The sequence below is a fragment of the Nicotiana tabacum genome, chromosome 16, assembly GCF_000715075.1.
Source record: "Nicotiana tabacum cultivar K326 chromosome 16, ASM71507v2, whole genome shotgun sequence".
Taxonomy (NCBI): Eukaryota; Viridiplantae; Streptophyta; class Magnoliopsida; order Solanales; family Solanaceae; genus Nicotiana; species Nicotiana tabacum.
Genome location: NC_134095.1, coordinates 138,463,798 through 138,478,822, shown reverse-complemented (window position 1 = coordinate 138,478,822; position 15,025 = coordinate 138,463,798).

The following is a 15,025-nucleotide window of genomic DNA, read 5'->3' as shown; positions in this document are numbered from 1 at the left end:
CTTTTAATTTCTTCTTTTACTGCCTTATTATTTCAATTCTGTTGTAATTTCAGAGCATTTATTGTAATCTTTACTTTATGAACGTGAAAATACATGCAATTTGTCTCATTATTATAACTGCATTCCTCAACATCATATTCCACTCGTGCCAAAACAAATCCTATAGCAACGCTTATAATGAGTGGTTGCGCCCTTTCGATATTATAAACCCCCTAAATGTGGCAAAGGCATATTTGCGGTAAAGCCAGTCGATCAACGGTGTAATCGACAGTTCCGCGTCTTTCCCTCTTGAGTTGTCCGCTCAAGGGTACCTTGTCTAGCACTTCAAAAAAAAGAAACCTTACTCTGTTTAACTGTGCATGCATCATGGTCAAACCTAGCCGAGTCAGTTATGTTGTCCGCATAATGACTCATTAAGATAGCCTTGTCCAAAGTCCATCGGGTTTCCCTGAAACCCAAATGGACACCTACATGTTCTGTGCATTTATTTGGAGAACTAAATGTTTTTTATGCTGATTATTGGTATTAAATAGTCGAGTTCGGTGGGGGTGAGGTCTTAACCCTTTTATTTTGCAGAAAATGAATGACAAAGTTCCTGACTTCGGTATGTTAAACATGCCTTCACTCTTGCAGACTTGGTGGAGAAACCTCCCGTCGAGCAACCAAATCAACGAGTGGAAGGAGAGAGTCACCCAGGCTAGTGAGAAGATAGAATACCTGGAGTACAGCTTGCTGGAATTGGAAGGGAAAGTGAGGAAAAGAGTCATCGACTGTCAAAATGTTGAGGAAGGCAAAGGAGAACGTCTGGCGATAGCATTTTTACTGGAAAATCTGCGCGAGCTGGAGGACTTGATCAACGGGAACATTCAACCTGAAGAAGGTCCTTCTGGGGCCAAGTAGTTAGGAGTCTTTCTTTTCGCTTTTAATGTAATAAGGCCAATAGCCATTAGTGACATTTTTACTTTCCGCTATTTTAGTGTCGTTTTGGGATTCGTCTTATTTTTATCAATAAAATGAGGCATTTAGAATTATAAGTTCTCCAAGTTAATTTGTCGCTAGGCCTACCTCAGGCACAACGAGGCACCCAAATTAGGACGCGATTTATATTCTTGCACAATGTGTTTAAATATTGCAACATTTTCTTCTCATAACCCGCACTAACTTCTTACCTTTTGTTTTTTTTATTTTTTATTCCCCTCCCCAAAGGTTAGTTTGTGCATTCTGGCACCATCAGTATACTCAACAAGATCCAAGGGTCCTCCACCTCCTCCTCCTCCGAGTCCTACCAGAAACAGGAACAAAGGCAAAATGGGAGATGCAAGCGCTAGAAAGGAACTTGAGGAAACTTCTCAGAATGCTGCAATCACCAAGGAGACTGCTGCTCATCTGGAGCAAACTTTGCTAAGATTCCGAGAGGAATTGGATCAAGTTAGAAACCTGGCAAGCCTGTCAATCACTCTTGCCGCTCCTGATGTTAACACAAGAACCCCGCACCTCCACAAAACAGCCACAACCTCCGATGCAACCCACTCATAATACTCCACTGCTCATTCCTGAACCACAAAAGACTATAACACTCCTATCTTTGTGGACACTAGACCGCACTACAGTCAGCCAATCACAAGTGCAGCCGAGTCAGATGACAAGAGTTCCCTCATTCGAAATTTGGTCGCTGAGATCAAGAAGTTGACTAGCCGGGTTCAAGGTTTCGAAGGTAACAAAGGTGTCGAAGGGTTGAATTACGAAGATCTTTGTGTTCAGCCAGATATTGAGCTCCCAGAGGGGTACAAACCCCCCAAGTTCGAGATGTTCAATGGTACAGGTGATCCCAGGGTCCACTTGAGAATGTATTGTGACAAGTTGGTAGGAGTTGGAAGGGACAAGAAAATCCGCATGAAGCTGTTCATGAGGAGTTTGAAGGGTAATGCTTTATCATGGTATATTATCCTGGATGCAAAGAAATGGACTAGTTGGGTGAACATGGCGTCTAACTTTATGGACCGGTTTAGGTTCAACACTGAGAACGCACCAGATGTGTTCTATATCCAGAATCTCAAGAAGAAGCCCACAGAGACCTTTCACGAATATGTTACTCGTTGGAGGTCAGAAGCTTCTAAGGTCAGACCGGCCTTGGAGAAAGAACAAATGAACAGGTTTTTCGTTCGTGCTCAGGATCCGCAATACTACGAGAGGCTGATGCTAATAGAGGGCCAAAAGTTCTCCGACATCATCAAGTTGGGAGAAAAAATTGAAGAAGGCATCAAAAACGGTATGGTCACTAACCTCGAGGCATTGCAAGCTACCAACAAGGCTTTACAGTCTGGTGGCTTGTCGAAGAAAAAGGATGTAAATTCCATAATGGTTGTGCAAAGGAACAAATCCCCTATAAAGTACCAAACCTATCCCTCACCTTCACTCACATATCAACCTACCCTAAACTACCAAGCACCATCACCCACTTACCAAATTCCACCACCAACTTACCAATCACCTCCACCACCTACGCATCAACCCACTTCACCCAGATATTCTCAACCCGCACCCGTATACCAAGCATACAACTCCCAACCTTCTCACTACCCATCACCTCCTACCCGCCCAAACTTTCCCCGACCTAGAGTAAACTTCGACCGTAAACCTCCCAGACAATATACCGCCATAGCCGAGCCAATTGACCAATTATATTAAAAACTCAAAGCAGCCGGTTACGTTACCCCTATTCCGGCCGTAACTCCAGAAAATCCTTCCCAATGGATCAACCCAAACAAGACTTGCGCATACCATTCCGGGATGAAGGGCCATACCATCGACGAGTGTCGCTCGTTGAAAGACAAGATTCAGAACCTGATTGACAATAAGATCATTATAGCAAAGGAGCCCGCTCCTAATGTCCGCAACAACCCCTGCCTGACCACAAGGGTGGAGGCATCCATATGATTGAGATTGAATATGATTGGGACCCCAAGGGGTCAATCGGTTTGATAGTTGAAGGAGACGAACCTAAGAAGCCAGCAGTTACTCTCAATCCCATTGTTATTCAGATTCAACCCTCTAAGGGCGATGTGGTAAATATGTCCGTACCGCTCGAGTTTGAAGCCCTTTCCGCAAAGGCGCCAAAACCAATTGAGGTTAAGTTCGGAATTCCAAAGGCGCCTACACCTGTCGAAGTTACTGTGTTACCTCCCAAGGTGCCTATTCCGGTCTCCATGACAGACGTGACCCCGTTCAAGACAAATGCTATACCTTGGGATTACACCGCTGAGTCTAGAAGGAAAGGAAAGACATATACCGGGGAAGCAATTGCCGTATAGGGCATGACTAGGACAAGCAGGGTATACACCCCGGAGCACTTGGCTGAGTCCAGCAAGCAAGCCTCCAGGCGGGTTGTTGAAACCGGACCTAATGACCTTTGGAGGAAGGTACAGGCCAAAGAGTACTCAGTCGTCGAGCAATTGAACAAAACGCCAGCACAGATTTCTATTCTGGCTCTTCTGCAAAGCTCTAAGGCACATAAAAACGCCTTAATGAAAATACGGAGTGAAGCTTATGTTCCCAGCAACATAACAGGAGGCGAAATGGCAAACATGGTGGGGCAGGTACTGGAAAGCCACAAGATCACCTTCCACGAGGACGAATTACCACCAGAAGGGCTTGGTCATAACAAAGCATTGCACATCACTGCGCAATGCGAGGATCACTTTATCACCAGGATTTTAGTCGACGGGGGATCCAGCCTCAATATTTGTCCATTGATAACTCTCAGGACATTGGGTAAGGGATTGTACGAGGTCAAAGACGGGGCCCAGTGTCAAAGATTTTGATGGATTTCAGAGGTCCACCATTGGAGAAATTAGCCTATGCCTACAGATGGGACCCACCTGGTTTGATGTCGAGTTCCAAGTCATTGACGTACCAACATCCTACAATTTGTTGCTAGGACGACCCTGGATCCATGTCGCTGGGTTTGTAGCATCAACTTTGCATCAAGCTGTAAAATTTGAATGGAATCATCAGGAAGTTATCATTCATGGCAACGGTAGCAACCCTATATACAGTCGCCAAACCATTCCGATGATCGGAGGCAAAAGAAGGATAGGAGGATAAACGTACCACCACATCGAGCGGGTCAATGCTGTAGACAAAGACAAGTGGTGGGATAACAAGATCGAAAGCATCCTGAATTGGAGCGGGTATGAACTCGGAAAAGGACTTGGCAAGAACCTACAGGGTATCACCAAACCTATCAAGCTGAAGAAGCACGGTACCACTTTTGGCCTAGGGTATGAGTACACTTGGGAGGAGTTCAACCACTGGTCACCTCCATGGTGCGGACCATACTATCCGCTGGAGCACCCTATACCTCAGTTGGAGCAGACTTTTCAGCCAGCCGACACTTTGTACGGATCAGAGTAAGACGAGGCACTAGCAGCAATAAAGAACATGTTTCTGGAAGATGATATGGATTGTTGTGTTATCTTCGAGAAGGAAGGGGAGGAAGTCCCTTCCATTCAAGCTGTGAACTGAGGGGAACGCCTTACCAATTGGTCGGTCAAGACCACCAGTGCTCGGACAACTTCGGGGTAGCAAGGCTGAACGAGCATCATGCATCGCATCTTTATTTTCTTAGTTGCTTTTCCTTTCTGCATTGTCTTTACTTTCCAAAAGAGCTCTGATGTCTCGAACTATTATGAATTTCAATCAAAGCATTTCAAATTCATTATATATTGCACTCTTATTACTTTTCTCTATCATTTACTTTATTTTACACAGCGTTACTCTTACATATCTTGATGATGAACCAACAACTGTGACTTGCAACGAATTAATGCAACAAACGGATATAGATTCAGAAGAGGATGATATACTAGAAGAGGTTGTCAGATAGGTCGAAAACTTTGAGAATAGGCCTAAGTCTAATCTAGATGAGACCGAGGTCGTTAATTTGGGTGATACTGAGAATGTCAAGAAAACACGCATCAGCGTGCACTTGTCGCCGTCAGAAAAGAAAGAATACACAAAGTTCTTAAAAGAGTATGAGGACATCTTCGCCTGGTCATATGATGATATGACTGGTCTCAGCACATCCATTGTAGCTCACAAGTTGCCAACAGATCCTACATGTCCGCCGGTAAAGCAGAAGCTCAGGAAGTTCAAGCCAAACATGAGTTTGAAGATTAAAGAAGAGGTTAACTAAGCAAGTCAAAGACAGGGTTCTCAGGGTGGTAGAATATCCGACATGGTTAGCCAACATCGTGCCGGTATCGAAGAAGGATGGGAAGGTTATAGTCTGTGTCGACTACCGGGATCTCAACCGGGCTAGTCCCAAAGATGACTTTCCTTTGCGGAATATACACATCTTGATCGACAACTGCGCCAAGCATGAGCTGCAGTCATTCGTTGATTATTTTGCTGGGTATCATCAGATATGGATGGATGAAGAAGATGCAGAGAAAATGACTTTCATCATGCCGTGGGGAATGTACTGTTACAAAATGATGCCATTCGGTTTGAAGAACGTTGGTGCCACCTACATGAGAGCCATGACTACCATCTTTCATGACATGATACACAAGGAGATTGAGGTATATGTGAATGACGTCATCATTAAATCCAAGAAAGTCAGGGATCACATGGCAGATCTAAGAAAGTTCTTCAACAGACTGAGGAGGTACAATCTGAAACTGAATCCTGCCAAGTGTGCATTCGGGGTTCCTGCTGGAAAATTATTGGGTTTCATCTTGAGTCATCGAGGAATAGAATTGGATCCATCAAAGGTCAAAGCTATCCAAGAATTGCCGCCACCAAAGAACAAGAAGGACGTGATGAGTTTCCTGGGAAGACTCAACTATATCAGCCGGTTCATAGCTCAATCCACGGTCATTTGTGAACCTATCTTCAAAATGTTGAAGAAGGACGCTGCTACCAAATGGACTGATGACTGTCAGAAAGCTTTTGACAGAATCAAGGAATACCTATCAATGCCGCCGGACTTGGTTCCACCTGAGCCAGGAAGACCCCTATTGCTTTACCTTGCGGTATCGGATAGAGCATTCAGTTGTATTTAGGACAACATGATAAAACAGGGAGAAAGGAGAAAGCCATCTACTATCTCAGTAAGAAGTTCACACCGTACGAGGTCCGGTATTCTCTTTTAGAACGCACTTGTTGTGCTCTGACTTGGGTCACGCAGAAGTTGAGGCATTACTTATGTGCTTACACTACTTATCTCGCATCCAGAATGGAACCTCTGAAGTATATCTTCCAGAAGCCCATACCCACTGGCAAGCTGGCCAAGTGGCAGATCCTTCTAAGTGAATTCGACATTGTTTACGTAACCTATAAAGCAATCAAAGGGCAAGCCTTGGCGGACCATCTCGCCGAGAATCCCGTAGACGGAGAATACAAGCCCTTAAAAACGTATTTTCCCGATGAAGAGGTATCTTTCATAGGAGAAGATATTGCAGAATCCTATGATGGTTGGAGGTTGTTTTTCGACGGAGCTGCAAATTTCAAAGGAGTTTGCATAGGAGCCGTCCTGGTAACAGAAAATGGTCAGCATTACCCGGTATCCGCCAAGCTCAGGTTCCCATGCACCAACAACATGGTCGAATATGAATCCTACATTCTAGGGATTAAACTGGCCATTGAATGAACATTCAGGAGTTACTAGTAATCGGAGACTCGGACCTACTCATACATCAGGTTCGAGAAGAATGGGCAACCAAGAATCCTAAGATACTCCCTTATCTGCATCACATACAGGAATTGAGAAAGAGGTTCAGAAAGACTGAATTCCAGCATGTTCCCAGGGTACAGAATGAGTTCGCCGATGCACTTCCCACTTTTCATCTATGATTCAGCATCCAGATACAAATTTCATTGACCCCATCTAGGTCAATATTCATGACCAACCAGCTTATTGTGCTCATGTTGAGGAAGAAGCCGACGAGAAACCATGGTTCCACGACATCAAAGAGTATTTGACCACAGGAGAATATCCAGAGCTTGCCAATGCTACCCAGAAACTCACACTTCAGAGACTATCCAATAATTTCTTTCACAGAGGAGGAATCCTGTATAGGAAGACTCCTGATTTGGGTTTACTAAGGTGTGTCGATGCAAGGGAAGCAACCAAGTTATGGGAGGAAGTACATTCAGGGACCTGCGGACCGTACATGAATGGTTTTGTTTTAGCAAAGAAGATACTCCGAGCAGGATATTTCTGGATGACTATGGAAACTGACTGCATCCAGTATGTCCAAAAGTGACATCGCTGTCAGATACATGCAGATATGATAAAAGTGCCTCCAAACAAGCTTAATGCAACAAGCTCATCATGGTCGTTCGCCACTTGGGGAATGGATGTTATCGGTCCAATCGAGCCTGTCGCGTTAAACGGGCACAGGTTCATCTTGGTAGCAATTGATTATTTAACTAAATGGGTTGAAGCAGCATCATACAAAGCAGTTACCAAGAAGGTGGTAGCAGATTTCGTCCGCGACCGTATTGTTTGTCGGTTTGAAATTCCAGAGTCAATCATCACCGACAACGGTTCCAATCTTAACAGCGACCTGATGAAAACAATGTGTGAGACTTTCAAGATCAGACACAAGAACTCTACGGCTTATAGACCGCAGATGAATGGAGCCGTAGAAGCGGCCAACAAAAACATCAAGAAGATACTAAGGAAGATGATCGAGAGGCACAAACAATGGCATGAGAAGTTGCCATTCGCCTTATTGGGTTAGCGTACCACAGTCCGCACATCAACCGGGGCAACTCCCTACATGCTGGTTTATGGTATAGAGGCGGTCATTCCCGCTAAGGTAGAAATTCCATCATTAAGGATCATACAAGAAGTCGAATTAGATGACACAGAATGGGTAAAAGGTCGCTACGAGCAGTTAACCCTCATAGATGGAAAGAGGATGAATGCAGTTTGTCACTATCAGTTATACCAGAATAGAATGTCCAGAGCCTTCAACAAGAGAGTTAAACCAAGGAAGTTTACACCAGGACAGCTGGTGTTGAAGAAGATATTTCCACATCAAGACGAAGCCAAAGGGAAATTCTCTCCCAATTGGCAGGGTCCATACATGGTTCACTGAATTCTAACCGGAGGAGCCCTTATTCTTGCAGAAATGGACGGAGAAGTCTGGCCGAAGCCGATCAACTCAGACGCAGTAAAGAGATACTACATTTGATCGTATGCTTTTCTTTATGATGTAATTTGAACTATGCCTGACCTGATTCCCGTTTAAGAGGGGATACGTAGGCAGCCCTATGGGTTCGGTCACATTTTAATAAAAATTACACTTTCCCCGCTATTGGAACTGGGGCAGAATTTTGAGGAGGATCCTCAAAATTCCGAAGTCAGTTTGTCGGCTTTCGCATCAACATCAACCCAGTAAACTGGGGCAGAATTTTGAGGAGGACCCTCAAAATTCTGGAATCGATCCGCTTTCAGTTATTCAGCACAGCCGTCAGCAGCGACAGCCCAGTGAACTGGGGCAGAATTTTGAGGAGGACCCTCAAAATTTCGGAGCAAGTAGGGTTGTCGTGTCTTGAACCACGTTGCAGTTGTTGGTTCATCCAAAATAAAATCATTTTTTTTCAAAACATATATACTTACATTACATTTACTGAATCATGCATAAACATCATTTGCATCACCGTCGTTTAGCAATGCTACCCCAATGATACGTAATGTCAGGAGCCAAGGGATACGAACTAACCTTCCCCCTCTACAGAACTCACAATTTTTCTTTGGATGCAGGAACTTAGATCGCAATGCAAAACGCATTCACTCTTCAAAGTCGAAACCCTCGAAACAATCACTCAACTCACAAAGGTCTACTATCTACACCCAGCATTCCCTAGCAGTCATGATATCGCAACCGCCTATCAGCTAAGAAAATTACTACTATTTGCTCCTTTACATTCCTACACTGCATAAGGCTACTTTCCGCCTTCCGAGGTTAAGCTCTACCTCCGTCATCACCTGCATAAGGCTACTTATCTGCCTTTCGAGACTAAGCACTGTCTACATCTGCATTTTGCATAAGGCTACTTTTCTGCCTTCCGAGGTTAAGCTCTACCTCCATCCTGCATAAGGCTATCTTCTGCCTTTCGAGGTTAAGCTCTACCTCCATCTGCATTTTGCATAAGGCTATCTTATGCCTTTCGAGGTTAAGCTCTACCTCCATCCTGCATAAGGCTACTTATTTTCCTTTCGAGATTAAGCACTGTCTCCATCTACATTTTTGCATAACGCTATCTTCTGCCTTACGAGGTTAAGCTCTACCTCCATCCTGCAAAAGGCTACTTATCTGCCTTTCGAGACTAAGTACTGTCTCCATCTGCTTTTTGCATAAGGCTACTTTTCTGCCTTCCGAGGTTAAGATCTACCTCCATCCTGCATAAGGCTTTCTACATTTCGAGGTTAAGCTCTACCTCCATCTGCATTTTGCATAAGGCTACTTTTCTGCCTTTCAAGGTTAAGCTCTACCTCCATCCTGCATAAGGCTACTTATCTTCCTTTCGAGACTAAGCTCTGTCTCCATCTGTGTTTTTGCATAAGGCTATCTTCTGCCTTTCGAGGTTAAGCTTTATCTCCATCCTGCATAAGGCTACTTATCTGCCTTTCGAGACTAAGCACTGTCTACATCTGCATTTTGCATAAGGCTACTTTTCTGCCTTCCGAGGTTAAGCTCTACCTCCATCCTGCATAAGGCTATCTTCTGCCTTTCGAGGTTAAGCTCTACCTCCATCTGCATTTTGCATAAGGCTACTTTTCTGCCTTTCAAGGTTTAGCTCTACCTCCATCCTGCATAAGGCTATCTTCTTCCTTTCGAGGTTAAACTCTACCTCCATCTGCATTTTTGCATAAGGCTATCTTCTGCCTTTCGAGGTTAAGCTCTATCTCCATCCTGCATAAGGCTACTTACCTGCCTTCCGAGACTAAGCTCTATCTCCACCTGCATCGGCTGAAATATCGCCACCTGAATTTTAAATTCACACTTTGGCTGAAAGATTGCCACCCTTTGCATTCACTAGGCTAAAATATCGCCACCCGCATTTAAATTCTCGTTTTGGCTGAAATATCACCACCTGCATTTAAATTTTCTCTTTGGCTGAAAGATCGCCACCCTTTGCATTCATTTGGCTGAAAGATTGCCACCTTTTCATGGGCTGAAAGATCGCCAACTTATTCAAAGGCGTCATAGTTTGGAGGCACCATATGCATAGCCCGAGAACACCATTTCATGGCCTGCGAATCTTTATTTTTATGCTCTTCATCGCCCAGGACACCATAGTCCGAGGACGCCATCTTAACCGTCCGAAGACAGCATTCATGGTCCAACGGGAACTTGCATCATATTTAAATTATGCACAATATACGCCATATTGTTTACTTGTAGGTATGCCGGCTAGCAAAACGACCGTCTCAGCAGGAGCGATCCCGCTCCGGTTCTCCACAACCTGTTCGACTTCAAAACCTTTCTCAAACTAGACCATCGCATCCATCTTTTCGAATCTCCATCGACACACTCCGTCGATGGTTCCTGAACTACGTATGGCCGGATTCCTGTAAAACCAGGGATATGTAGGCAGCTCAGAAACTAGAGCACGGTCAAAGCTCTTTTACAATCGCCATTTTCGGTCAAAATTGGCCACCTTATCTTTACCCGACAACTCTTTCATCCTCCTCGGGTAAAGAGGGGCAGTTGTTGATACCCAATTTTTCCCTATATATTATTGTATATACTCAAATACTTTCAAATTATTATATGTATGCATATATAAATATGCCCAAAGGTTTTGGTATTTTTCCTCAATTTTAAAGGGTTTTTAGAATTGATTTATTATCTATTTTAAACAGCAAAAAATCCAAAATTATTCCCAAATTATCATTTTTTGGAAAATAACATATTTCACTCTCATATTTGTAACAAAATATAATTAATATGAATTTTTGCATATTTTTACAAATTTATTTGGCATTCCTAAAGCTAAATTTTATATAATTGCAATTATAGCCTATGTTACAATTAACTGCATTTTATAATTATAAAATCATTTCTGATATTTTTGGATTAATATTTATATATTAATAATTAGTTCTGTATTTTTAATTTATTTTTAAATCATTTTTAGCTATTTTATTAATTAAAAAGGGAAAATGGCTATTTAAAAGCTGGCCCCTTTTATTTCAATTCTAGCCCAAATTGACCCCAATTTTAAACCCAGTTGCAATCCCCAATTAGACGACCCAATTCCCATTTAGCCCGACCCAAACCCAATTAATCTAACCCGCCCGCTTCCCATCTTTAAATCCTGGCCGTTGATTGTTTTAATCAAAGGCCCTCGTTCTTTCTTTCCTTTTTCATTCTACCCCAGCCCCTAACCCTAATCATTTCTCCAAAGTAGCCGCCTCCGAATTCTCTCATCCTCTCAAATGCTCTCTAACACTCGAAACCCTAGCCGCTTCTATCGTCGTCTCCGACTAGTTCTCACCGGAGTCCATGGCTTCTCAGGCCATGGACGCCCTGTGCTCTCTTCCCTTCACTCCTAAACCATGATTATTCAAGGTTCTTCGAGGATTCGATCTTCAACAGGCTTGTTTAGGTCCTCCGCCGACCTGAGTTCCTTTGGTTTCTCCGGCTCCGTTCCGGCATGTTCGAGCTTTGACAAGGCTTAGCATGGCCCAGACTCGTTCAGGAACAGATCGTTCCAGACCTTCTCGTTTCTAGATTTTCTGAGAAACCCTAAAGAGCTTGTTCGAGGTTTTTCTTCCCTTGTTTTCTTAGATCTGTAACAGATCTGTGTTATACTCGATGTTTTAATGCTTTCCCTCAATTTTCCTTCTCAAAATTAGTCTGTTCAAAATTAGGGTTTTCAAAAATCCTAAAACGACTCTTCTTCTTTTCCTTTCTGTGAATCTGTGTGTCCGTGACATATCTTATGTGTTTTCGTTTGTTCTTATGATTTGCCGGTAATACACATGTATCTCTATCTTTACTCCGTTATTACTTCTACTGGTTTCTACAAGTGTGATTTACATGTTTACCTTGCATGTCCTATTACTGATTCTCCTACTAAGATTGTTTGCCTTTAATGGAATCATTTGGTTTCTAACTTGCTTCTTTTACTGAAGTTCTATGGCATCTCTTTTCTCTTCTGACTTCACTTGAGTTCTGAGCTTTCTCTTAGGCTTGTCCTTTGCAATTTTGTCACTCTACTGCTTCTAACTTGCTACGTGTGTTTTGTATTTCCTCAGGGAACCCTGAAAGAGTTCCCTAGGCTTATTGTAAGGGCTTGCCTTCTCCTTTCTGTGTCCTACTCGGACTAAAGCCCTGTGTTTGTGATTTTTGCAAGCTTTTGGTTCTAGGGTTCTACTCTGGAAACCCTAGGCTCTCAAACTTGTATTGAGCTTATAAATTGAGCTGAAATTTGCTTTTAGTTCGGGGTTTTGAACTCGTCTATGCCGATCTTTCTTTCTTGCTTGATACTAGTATGTTTATATACGAGGGTGTTTTCTCTTCTGGATTGATTCTATTAATTTGTGATTGATTTCAATCTCCTTTTACTAAGGCTCAATTGATTTGCTACTGATTTTTACAACTTAACCCCTTCCCCTTTTTTCTAACTCAGTTTATTCAAAGACTTTTAAAATTTCTGGCTGTTTGATTACTGTATTTTCCTTATTCTCTCAAAACCGTGTACTGTGGGTTCCTTGCCTTAAATAGACTATATAAACTTACCCCTATTATGCTACTCTGAAAAGGTTTTTATTATTTTCCTTTCCTTAATTACTCATTCCCGTTTGAAATCAAATCCCTTTGACTAAGGGAAATTCTGTTTGATTGGGAAAAAGTTTATTTCCTTGCCTTTTTGTTTACTCGTTTTTGCACTATAAAAAGGGACAACCTTTTCAACTCTAGACAGCTCTCCCTCGAATAGTTCTTTCTGCATCTTGGCAATACACTTCACACCTCAGAAAATCATAAATATTTCTTTTTCAATACTGAATAATAGTTCCCTCTACTACTGCTTTCTCTACTACTACTGAGCATTTTGCTCCATTCTCTCCGACTGTTTGAATATTCTGGAGTTCCTCTGAACTCCCAAGTGTTTGCTGAGGTTTTCGAGTTGCTCCTGTTAACTGTCTGGCTGTTTACTTGCTGTTGTTTCTCTGTTGTGCTGGAATTGCAACTGGTATGTATTTCTAGTTAAATAACCCTCTCCAACTATGTGTGTTCATTTCTCTTCTTCTACACATTCTTCACTATGTGCTTATGTCCTGTAACTGTGGCATGTTCTATTCTTTCTTCTATGTCCTTGCATCGTCAGTCTGCTATGCTTTCTTATATTTTCCTTAATGTCAGTGTATTGTTTTTGTATGAAAATCCCTTCCCTCTATTCCCTTTTGCATGCTAGTACTGTTCTGGACCATGGCGGCATCTTATGTTACTGTCCATGATCCAGAACTAGACTCTCCTGAGTCTCTACTCAAATGCTTTCCCATTCCCTCTCCCCTTTATGTGTTGAGCTTTAACTTGGGTCTGGTAGTGTCCTAATCACCACTCAAACCCTAAGTTTGACTCCCCAGAGTCTGCTCTTATTTGTTTATGCCATGGCTGGATATGACCTCCCTCTGCTATGTTTCTTCTCTCACTTTGTACTCATTCCTAGTTTCCTAAGTTCTACCCCTTTTTGGTAAGCCATGCTTTGGGACCCTGGAGTTCTCTCTGAACTTGGATGTCTGAAGGCTGGTAATTCCACACTTGCACTATTCTGTTATGACTGTGTCCAGAGTGTAAGCATTGCCTGGGGCTCCTGGAGGCTCCCTGGAACTTTGAAACACTCTGAACAAGAGAAGGCCTTGGAATCTGGAATCCGAATTTGGTGAAACACATGTTATCGGAAATTAAGATTGAATTAGGCTGCTCGGATCTAGCTGTAGGCTGTGATGTATTTTTGTTTACTTTCTTTCCCCTGATTTTGTAATAACATTGTAAAAGGAACTCGGGGAAATATTAGTAAAGGGTGTGGGAGGAGTTTACTTTATTGTTAAAGGGTAGATAACATGCCTATAGGACCAATGCTTTTATTTAATCACATAGATATCATGCCTATAGGTTCACGCTTTAAATCGTATAGAGATCATGTCTATAAGTTTCGCATTCTTTTTCATTCAATCATTTAGAAATCATATTTATAGGATTTAATGTTCAACCATGTTACTAATTGCATATAGAAATCATGCCTATACGACCTACTGTTCAACTATGTTGCATATAGAAATCATACCTATAGGGAATGCATGAAACGTTAGGCAAACCGTAGGGTAATCAAATACTTATTTCCTTAACGTTTAAAAACAGTAACGAGTCTTAAAAATCAAGGTATAGATATCCTGCCTATAGGGTTTCAGACTCGCCTAAATCTGCGTAAGTGATAACCAGGCCATTGGCTTCAGCGTTTTCAAACAAAGCTCGTCCAAACTTGTCTGCAATTTTCCTAAACTTGCATTTTTTTTTTGAAACATTTTCAAATCTCTGCCTGAATTTTTATTTGTCTCATGAAGCTCTCTTTCAAAACAGGTTTCAAACTCACTCTTCTTCTAAAAGCATTCTTACTTCTGAAAACTCTACTTTACAATTTCACCGTACTTCTACTTAAATAATTCTGCTGATTTTTCAAGTCATCTCTGAATTCCTACAATTTTCAAGCTTTTGTCTTAAACTCGTCTGCATTAGGTGCTTAATCGGTAACTTGTTTAAAATACCTCAACTGTTGACAATTGGATCCGGGCTGCCTAATGTAGACATTTTATCCAAATCTACGTGTTGAACCAATCTGTCCTGTGTTTAATTTTTTAAAGACCAAATCAGTACACGCAAGACATGCTAAACTAGTTGCTATGTGATTTATGGGGATTATATGAGCCTTTTGTGTATTTGTTTCATTCCCTATTCATTTGCTATTTGTTTCGATTGACGCCCTAGTATTTTATCCTTTT